Consider the following 11,932-nt stretch of genomic DNA (forward strand, 5'->3'; position numbering starts at 1 on the left):
TGAATTGACCACAAATTTCTAGGGAAAAAACGTAAGCAATACTTCACGGCGAAAAAAGGTCATATGCACTTAAAGCGAGTTGTTAAATACGATTATTAACATATTTTTTTTAAGATGAAATCAAACATACCTAGAAAAGTCAGTGTTCGTTATCTAATTGTATATATATGTTTACGTTTTTAGCGTGTTATATTACCGTCGGCACGAAACGCTTTGACACATTTTCGAGACCATGCATTGTAAATTGTTTATTTTAGACTTTTTATAATTTGTACCAAACACAGTGGAATATTCACTGGAAGAAGTAGCAGACAACGACATGTTTTCGCTAAACATAGACAATGGTATTATTTGGTCATAAATGTCTTTCAGCAGTAGAAATCAAATTACATACAAAATATGACGAGAATATACAATTTAAAAAAGAGGAAAAACTGTTGATTGACCTTGTACATAGATCACCGAATGATAGTGGAAACAACATCAATTAGGAAAATTGACCTAATAATTTGTAAAAATGTCAATAACTTAGACTAATCACACACAGTTTTTATAAACATGCATATTAGAAAGTGTAAACATGAAACTAGGTAGTCTTCACAGAAGAACACTATCTCATACATCTCATACAAGTGAGAGGTTTCGTTAGCTTTGAAACCAGTTCTAATTCACAATTTCTACATAAGTCAATGCATCTACCAAGTCAGTAATATGACAGTTGGTATCCATCCGTTTGATGTGTTTGAGTTTTTGATTTTTCCATTTATTATGGACTTTTTGTTTTGAATTTTTCTCGGGATTTTTGTTATCTTACTTTTAGATAAAGGAACTGAGGGATGGACATTAAAGTTGTTATAGTCTCATGCCTATCTTTTGACAACCACATTAACGAGAATGTGAATACAGATAACCGCATGTTTGTCATGTTGAGAATTTTTTTTAAGGATAAGGATACTTGTATTCCTATATTCAAGACACATATAATGACTTAGCTAGACTATGCAAACTCTCGCTTAACTTCTCACTTGTATGACAGTCGCATTAAATTCAATAATATTGACAACGATGCGTGAACAAAACAAATAGACACAATAAGGACAAATATTAAAAATAGGGGTACAGCAGTCAACATAGTGTTATCATTTAAATCACTATAAAAACAAACAAGCACAAAAAGGCATACATCAAATTTAACATCCTCATTTTGCTTTTTTATTATACGATTCAAATTTATCTATGTAAAATCCACCCATAAAGGATTGAAAGTTTTTCATTTCTGGCGTAAAATCGCGCGTTTGATGTCACACAGATAGATAGAAAATATTTTTTTCGTTCAAAGAAGGACGGGATACATTAGTACAGAGTCACGTCAAATGGATATCACAAATTTAACAGTAAAAGTAATGTTAAGAAAGAATCAAAGCGCTGTAAGCACTGTAGGCAGTTAACCAAAAACCAAGGCAAACATAATTATGAAAACTGTGGCAATGTTGCTTCAATTTTTTTTTTTAAGATTTAAAAGAACAAACATGAAACATTCATAAAACGGGAAAAAGCTGACAAAAAATCTTTGGACTCTTTTTTTTTAATTCAGTAATGAAGATAGTTGATATACGTATTCAACATTTTAAAGAACATTTTACTATTAACAATAACCAAAAATAAAACTATTTCTCGTATCAAACATAAACTAAAAGAACTAGCCAAGAAATTTGTTTTTGTCCTGGCCGATAAAGCTGCTAATAATATTATTATTGTTTGACGTAAATTTTACATTGAGGTTCTGAAAAAAGAAATCACCAATTCACCAACATTCCAACTGACTCCATTTTCAGAAAACGGCATCTGTAACAAACATAAACTTTTAGCTACCGCTTTACAAGCAGAGCCAAATACAATGAAAGTCCCAACTATGTACTGGCTTCCGAAGCTACACAAAACACCTTACAAATATAATAGATTTATTTCGTCTTCAAGCCATTGTTCCACTACTAAATTGTCTATTTTTCTTACCAGCACACTTGGTACAATTAAAAACCTGATAATAAATTGTTCAAATAAGGCCTTCGAAAATAGTGGAATTAATTACTTTTTGAGTGTCAAGAACTTGTTGGAGTACTTGATAAATTGCATGCATATATTGGTGATTTTGAATCTGTTCAAAGTTTTGATTTTTCTACCCTGTATACCACATTGCCTCACATTCTCATTAAGAAAAAATTCACACACCTAATTAAATGGGCATTTAAAAAGTCAGAATGTGAATATATATGTTTAAACTCTTTTAGGTAATTTTTTAGTAGCAATAAACAAAAAAACTATGTCAATTGGACATGCTTTGATACTATATATGCCTTTGAATTTTTACTAGATAACATTTTTGTTCGCTTTGGAGATTCCGTATATCGTCAGATTATCGGAATTCCAATGGGGACTAACTGTGCACCACTTATTGCGGACCTGTTTTTGTATTGCTATGAGTTACAATTTATGACAAAAATAAGCAAAGACCCACCGAAACAACATCTGATAAACAAATTTAATAATACTTTTAGATATTTGGATGACAATTTGGCTCTCAATAATGACGACTTCAGTATGTATATTAAAGAAATTTATCCTGTTGAACTTACTTTAAATAAAGCTAATACTAACAATGACCACTGCCCTTTTCTCGATCTTGATATCTATATCACTAACGGAAAGCTTAATACTAAAATTTATGATAAAAGAGATGATTTTTCATTTCCTATCGTTAATTATCCACTTTTAGATGGTGACGTTCCCTTGTCACCATCTTACGGTGTTTATATATCTCAACTTGTAAGATTCGCTCGCGTATGTAACAATGTTTTAGATTTTAACGAGAGAAATTTATGTATTACTGAAAAATCATTTCACCAGGGTTTTCGATATCAAAAACTAGTCAAAACAATTACTAAATTTTATTATTGGTATAAGGACATCATTCGTAAATATAGCTCAACATGCAGACTTCTTATACGTTTAGGTATTTCAAATCCAATTTTTTATGGAAATATTCTTTATAAAGCACAAAGGTGTCAGTATTCACCTCAAAAACTAACAAAACCTTTGAATAGACTTATTAAGAAGGGATATAGTTACGATACTGTTGTCAGGTCATTAAAGATTGCATATTTTGGCGTTAATATTCACTTATAGGGTCTTTGCATCGGAACAAAACACATTTATTCAACAAGAACTATCTTTAAAAACATATCCGACGTATTTAAATTTGAGTATATGTTTAAAACTATCATTTCGATAACCTTCAGAAGCAAGTCTTGTATTATTTTAATTTTAGTTTCTTGTGTACAATTTGGAAATTAATATGGCTTTCATCATCACTGAACTAGTATATATTTGTTTAGGGGGCAGCTGAAGGACGCCTCCGGGTACGGAAATTTCTCGCTACATTGAAGACCTGTTGGTGACCTTCTGCTGTTGTTTTTTTCTATGGAAGGGTTGTTTTCTCTTTGGCACATTCCCCATTTCCATTCTCAATTTTATATATAATTGTACATTTATGTTCATTTAATGAATAATCGTTATGGCAAATAATTCATATTTTATCAAGGTTTTTAATAGCAACGTATATATCAAGTATATTTTTTTTCGTGGTCATGAGTCTTGAGTCAGCAGTGGTACAAATTCGCAATGATTGCAGTTCTTCTAGTTGATCGTAATTGTTCGTATTAGTTGACTGTTAGTAGTTCAAGTTGACTTTAGTACGAGCTTGTAAAAGTATGAATGGACTTGCTTCCCTGGATAGAAAACTGAGTTTGTGTTTTACAGTACAAAAGTTATGAGACACAAATCAGACAAATGTTTACTACTACAGGGATCAATGGTGAGGTCTGATTGACCTGTCCATAGTAAATGTAAATGACTCTCACCTTCACCCCAAGTCCATGAAGTTTGGAATAAACTTGACAGGTGTTAGGTCTAGCAAAGTGATATGCATATGTGACGCCTATGAGGTTGACCTTATATGTCATTCAATCTTTTTGAAATGACAAACATGAATGAATATGGTTTAGGAGTTGGTATCTCAATCTTTTACAAAACACACACAACTTCGGAGGGTGTGGGGTGACCCTAGGGACTACCCCTATTTTTCATTTGATTTTTTATATTGTCCCATACATGAATATAGATGGTTTAGGGGTGGGGATCTCGACCGTTATCAAGTTTTCAAACAGGAGGGGGTGGGGTACCCCATTGACTTCCCCTATATTTCATTTGATTTGTTATATTGTCCAATACATGAATATATATGGTTGAGGGGTGAGGATCTCATCTGTTTCCAAGTTATCAATTAGGATTGGGCAGGGTGACCCTTAGGAATCTTCCTATATTTCATTTGCTTAGTTCTTTAAAATTTTGTCCCATACATGAAAATATATGGTTCAATTTAAAGGTGGGGATCTCGGACTGTTTCCAGGTTCTCAAACAACAGGAGGGGTGGGGAGACCGCAGGGACTCCCCCTATAATTCATTTGATTTGTTATTTAGTCCCATGAGTATATATGGTTAAGGGATGAGGAAATCGACTGTTTCCAAGTTCTCAAACAGGAGGGTGCAGTGACCCTAGGGACCCCCTTATAATTCATTTGATTTGTTATATTGTCCAATACATGAATATATATGGTTTATGGGTGGTGATCTCAACCGTTTTCAAATTCTCTAACAGGAAGGGGTAGAGTGGCCCCACGAACTCCACCTATATTTCATTTGATTTATTATATTGTCCCATACATGAATATATATTGTTTAGGGGTGGGGATCTCAACCGTTTTCAAATTCTCAAACAGGAAGGGGTAGAGTAGCCCCACGAACTCCACCTATCTTTCATTTGATTGGTTATATTGTCCCATACATGAATAAATATGGTTGAGGGGTGGGGATCTCGACTGTTTCCAAGTTCTAAAGTAGGAGGTGGTGGGTGACCCTAAGGACTTCACCTATATTTCATTTGATTAGTTATATAGTCCCATAAATGAATGTATATGGTTGAGAGGTGGGGATCTCATCCGTTTCAAAGTTATCAAAAAGAAGGGGGGTAGAGTGCCCCAAAGGACTCCACATACATATCATATGATTTGTTTACATTCATATATCATATAATCTAGTTGCACTATATTTGTAAAATAAGAAACTTCCAGCTATTTTAACTGACCCATCAAAATTGAGAGAAAAAATACTAATTGAAATTGCAGTAATATGTTTACACTTTTAAAGCATCTAACTTTCTTTACCATCATTTATTACTGAAGAAAATTTATACTGTCACCAGGACCATATATATTGTCAGATATACTGTTCCCAGCTGTCACAAAGACTCACATTGTATTGGATTTTGACATTAAAATTTATCAAAAAGTAATTTTGAGTTTCAGTACAAAATATTTTCTGTTTTTCCATTCTTTTACATATATCTTTTGGTTTTCAATTTTAGTGTTTATATATTTATTTACCATGCAAAGGTGTATTTTGTCATCTGTCTGATTTTTTTAAAAGTTGATCGACAAAACCCGGAATTACACATATCCGCTTCCAGAATCGGATCCGATATTGTAATTTTCTTCTCATGTCAGCCATTTTGTTTTCAATGTTGTTTTTGTCAGATACGATTATACTCGAATTTACACATTATTTGTCGGTGATTTTCTGTATAAAGCTAGCGGTTGAACAAAATGAACATCGCTGTCATGAATAATAATGCTAAAAACAAGTTTTGAGATCGTTTATTAGGAGACTTTGGTAAAAAGGTTTGCAAAGTTATTTTTTTATTTCCTCGGATATCCATTTCCTCTCAAGTCGGGCATGTCGAGCGTAGCTAGAAACCAAGTCGAAAGTCCGACTGCAAAAGTGCATTTTGTGTTTAATAACTGAATCCTCTTCAAAATTCAAAATTCAGGCCAGTATTTCGTATTACCCAGTATTGCCCAGTATTACCTGGTAAAACCCAGGTTTTCCCAGTATTTCCCACTGGGCTGGGCAATACTCATAACTTGAAACCCTGGTTTTTGCCAACCCTGATTTTTATACATGTACAAATGTATACTTTTAATTTAATCTTCCTTTGATCTACAATATCTAATTTCGCTTAAAATTCTTTTTTCCTTATACACCTTGAAGTATAGTCAACAATACAACTACAATACTGGTATATCAGTAATGTACCAGTATTGCTGTTTTCTTTAAAAAAGTTACAATACTGGTGCAAAATTTTTATACCAGTATTGTGCACAATACTAGTATACCAGTATTGCTATCACCAACTACAGGAGATCCCAGACCTCGGACAACCGCTAATTTGAACCCCTGCCTCCAAATTGAAAAGATACAAAAGTTTCGTCTTATAATTTAAAATTACCGCCAACAGCATTAACAGTGGAACTTATTTCAAGACTACTGACGTAGTTCACTACGTATTGACGACAAACAATATTCCTACGAGTTTTGCCATTTGGGAAATCTAAACTACTTGTCTTAAGAGATTTTCTGCGATTAAACATTTCATACATTTGTTCTTTGACAGCTTAGCCAAAATCTCAGGGGTTAATAAACTACATAAAGATTCCTAATGTGCCCTACTTCCTATGTGCAACTTCAAAACTTTTGGATAATTCGACGATCATTTAAGGTTTTTCTGGTCATATGTTTTGTAATCAAGAATTAAAAGTATGATACAACTGTCCAATTAGTTATAAATAACATAACATCCAGCTAGATAATAACAATGGTACATATTTCAGCATTTATTGGGTAGAACACAAATCTAGGGGGTTCGCATAAGGGAGCTTAACTGCCTAAAAATAAAACACTATAACACATTATGAAGATGATAAACAACATCAGTAATTTCCAGGTTTCTCTACCATTTTCTACACTTGATTATAGAATTTCCGTTTTGAATTATCCTCTGAGTTTGGTATTTTTGTGATTTTACTTTTTTCAACGATTAATTTTTACACTATTGAAAATCAAACTTGTAATAAGGAGTACAGTGTAATCAAAACTATTTCTGGCTTTGACAGTTTCATTATCTTGTCAAACGTTTTTAAATTAACATTGCATGTATGAAAATCTGAGATGACTACAACGTTTAAAACAGTTAATCACAAGACAATCGTCAAGTTTACAATTAAACGAGCAATGACGAATAATTCACCAATCAGTACGACTATATTGTTTGATTAAAACAGGATATGGAGTTACATGTATGTTTTATAAAAATCCGCACTTTTGATTGGCAGAAAGCAATCGCGTGGCATTCAATACCATTGAACATTTATGACAGCATGTGCTTCACATGACAACGTTGTATGTTGCATTGTTGTTTGTTTTTTGTTGCACTTCTGTGTTCTGTTATTTCGTTGTTATCTTCTTATAATTGACGTGTTTCCCTCGGTTTTAGTTTGTAATCCTGATTTGTTTTCCCTAAATCAATTTATGACCTTTGAACAGCGGTATTCTACTATTGCCTTTATTTAAGGTGTTGTAAAAGCTGGTTTTGACTGTTAAAGATATAAATCTTTAATGTTGTCGTTGAACAAGGTATTGATACAAGTATTTAATTCAGGATTTGTTCTTCGTAGAGATAAGTTTTCGTTCAAACTGTGCATTATGAATTTTAATTTATTTGTACGATCATTTGCTTGAAACGAACTGCAAAAAGATGTCCTCTTTCATATCATGTGAAGTTATCAGTTATGAACGCCTTCTTTCGTTACGCCACACTCGCAGTATCAGAAAAAAGACGTCATCATCAAATTGTAGTGTAAACAATATTTTTATCATAAAATTGAATATATCTTCTATACGACAAATTCACACTGTGGCAAATAGGAATCAGAATCAAGCAACGAATGCTTATATCAATCTGCTTCCTACTAGTTGAATTGGATACAACATACACAAAAAAATAAAAATTTCGTGCAAATCAAATTCTGACCAATGAATTAACGAGATGAAGCGAATAACATGTTGATTAGAAAACAATAATAAAAGCCAGTCATGAAAGTATCAATCGGGTTCAATATTCAATAAGAAATTCAATATTTTTTAGAGTCGATACAACACAAGCTCGTTAGATTGTTCGGACTCAATTTCAGCAATAAAATGCCCGACATGACAAAATGTAAAACAATACGAACGAGTAAACTAAAAACTTTATTAACGTTAAAACAATGAACGAAAGACGCATATTACAGACAGTAACCAACGACAACCACTAAATTACAGGCTCCTGGCCAATGTTTTTTTTATGTATTAATATATTGAATATAAATATATTTCATATCTTTATAATATCTACATGAAATGAAAATATATATATTACCAGACAACGAATGGCATGATGTGTAGGCAGTGCTGTACTTGTACATTTATTCCATAACTAATTTTCTTTAAACTATATTGTACCACCGTAGAGGAAAAACAGAATAAATCATAAGTTGAGTTTAATGCTTCCTGATTAATACGTTATTGCAGTAGAAAGTTCTTTGTTCGGTGATTTTTGAAGGAAGACGACGTCAAATCTTAAGCTTCATTAAGCTTATGATCAATGAACGCGTAGTTCTCATTTATTTTCACATAAAGTTGGTAAAGAAAGTCTTTTGTTTTAATTATTTCTTCTGATGCAATTCAGTAAAGCTCATTGTTTGATTTATTATAATTCGTTGTTGTTACGAATTATTACATACAAATCTGTTATGTCGAAAATATACAGTTTTATTGCTTTTTTTACAAAATGAATAATATACTTGATTGTAATGTTCTTTGTTCATTATATGTCTAAGTCACAGTTTTTTGCTCAATTGGAGTTATACTCAATCAATGTTATAGATAATGAACATATATCTCGATTTAAAAGGTTTGAATGTGCACATATATCATAACAATAATATCAATATTATTTATAAAACTGTTCTTTTTTTCAATTCATGTGTCACCTTTTCCCTTTCCCAAATACGAAAACAAAGTAAGGAGTTCTATATGTAATCGGAAAAATAATTTAAAAATAGGTCACGTTTTATTCAGAGATCAATCGAGAAACTTTTGAATTAATACACGTCATCTCGATGTCTCATTTAGAATAATTTAGAATAGTATTTTCTGTACTATTCCATATGTGAAAATGTTCTCCACTACAGAGGGCCTGAAACTAAAACACAGCTTACCAACAGACCTGATAGAAGATTTCTACATAAGATAAAGTCATTTAATAAAGTAGATTTCTAAGTGGTTGTATGTCTACTAAAACTATGATTGCTTAGTGCCAAATCAGAAAAAAATAGTACATTATATCAAGCTTATCAAGAGTCTACTATAATGGATTCAGAATTAAAGTGTCCTGGGTAAGAAATATAAGTAAAATCAATCCTGTAATTTAAACTTGATTATTAAATTGTATTCCATATGTCTAGTTCATTAATTATATTATAACAAAAACTCTCTATATGAAAAGGAAGATGTAGTATGAGTGCCTATGAGACAGCTCTCCATTCAAGTTACAGTGTACAATTACAGGTCAAAACAGAGCATTGGCTGACACCGAACCCCAAGCTATAAAGGACCCCAAAATGATCAGTGTAAAACAATAGACCACTTTCGATCAACAAAAAAAATCTTATTAAACAATTGGGTAGAGCTCTGGAGTGAATTATTCGTTGGTGTATCTTTATCTCAAGCTAGGCGCAATTGCTTTAACAGTATATTTATTATATGTATGATATCTGATTCTTCGTTGCTTAAGAACAAAATTAGTATAAGGCTTGCATACTGTTATGAATCATTGTATTAAATTCAATAATTGATTTCATTTTCAACAGAATTTTTACAGAAATTACATTGTATTTCCAGTATCAATGTATTTCATTCTCAAAGAAGAGACATGTACGCTTACTCTTAATAATTTTCTGATCTGAAACGTTTTCGAAATTAACTATATTTGTTTATTATCACCAAAGTCCTTTTCAATCAAACTTGGTTAGATATAGGTAAGAGAATTTGCTATAATTTTGTAAAATGAACTAGGCATATGGAATAAATAATCAAGTCTCAGATAGGCTTGAATTTTACTTAAACAACTAGATATCATTTTATCTTGTTCAAAATGTTTTAATTTAGTGCGTCATTGTTTGAGATTTCCTGTTCTGTCTGTCGTTGATGGGTGATGTTCTGCGGTTTGCATGTTGTGTCAACTATTATATAATTTGGTTGTGCAATTCTCTGTGATGATTGATCATGCGTGTGTTTATGTTGTATTTCTGTCATGTATTGTTGTCATTTTAGCGATATTTTATCATTGTCATATAAGCGAGGGATTTGACTAGCAATAAACCAAGTGCAACCAATCATTTTTTCTAAACATATCCTGTACAAAGTCAGGAATATAGCAGTTGTTATCAAATGGTTCATTTCGTTCTATGTTAGCGTTTTGTTTTTGTTCTTTCGATTATCATTATCATGAAAAAAAAGTTTTTTTAAATAAATTATATAGATAAAAGAGCTGCATTTTATGCACATTTTCTAAGTCAAGAGCCTTTTGTTCAGTGCTATTTATTAAGACTGTTTTCCTGTTTGAATAGACCACTTTCGAGTTCATCCGTCACCGGAAAAAACTCGTCAATTATACGCGCCTTTATCACCGTCATTTGTGCGTTTAGGGGCGTCGTCACTTCCTTCCAATGTTGAGCGAGTGGTTGGAAAACTATAATTCTATATTGTACGAATTATTCGGCAAATTGAATTCTCAAAATTGACAATCAACACTGCTGTCATTAGAGAATTGTCAGTAAGTACCTACATAGCAACCATTATTTCTAGTTTATCCTGCACACAGACGATCACTAAGACTGAACGTAAATAGTGCAGGGATACAGGCGAGCCCCTCTATCTGGTAAATGACGTCATAAAGGCGTGCATAATTGACGAGTTTTTGCCGGTGACGGATGAACTCGAAAGTGGTCTATTCAAACAGGAAAACAGTCTTAATAAATAGCACTGAACAAAAGGCTCTTGACTTAGAAAAGGTGCATAAAATGCAGCTCTTTTATCTATATAATTTATTTAAAAAAACTTTTTTTTCATGATAATGATAATCGAAAGAACAAAAACAAAACGCTAACATAGAACGAAATGAACCATTTGATAACAACTGCTATATTCCTGACTTTGTACAGGATATGTTTAGAAAAAATGATTGGTTGCACTTGGTTTATTGCTAGCCAAATCCCTCGCTTATATGACAATGATAAAATATCGCTAAAATGACAACAATACATGACAGAAATACAACATAAACACACGCATGATCAATCATCACAGAGAATTGCACTACCAAATTATATAATAGTTGACACAACATGCAAACCGCAGAACATCACCCATCAACGACAGACAGAACAGGAAATCTCAAACAATGACGCACTTAATTAAAACATTTTGAACAAGATAAAATGATATCTAGTTGTTTAAGTAAAATTCAAGCCTATCTGAGACTTGATTATTTATTCCATATGCCTAGTTCATTTTACAAAATTATAGCAAATTCTCTTACCTATATCTAACCAAGTTTGATTGAAAAGGACTTTGGTGATAATAAACAAATATAGTTAATTTCGAAAACGTTTCAGATCAGAAAATTATTAAGAGTAAGCGTACATGTCTCTTCTTTGAGAATGAAATACATTGATACTGGAAATACAATGTAATTTCTGTAAAAATTCTGTTGAAAATGAAATCAATTATTCAATTTAATACAATGATTCATAACAGTATGCAAGCCTTATACTAATTTTGTTCTTAAGCAACGAAGAATCAGATATCATACATATAATAAATATACTGTTAAAGCAATTGCGCCTAGCTTGCGATAAAGATACACCAACGAATAATTTAC

This window comes from Mytilus edulis, chromosome 3 (genome assembly GCF_963676685.1).
Source record: "Mytilus edulis chromosome 3, xbMytEdul2.2, whole genome shotgun sequence".
NCBI classification, from domain to species: Eukaryota; Metazoa; Mollusca; class Bivalvia; order Mytilida; family Mytilidae; genus Mytilus; species Mytilus edulis.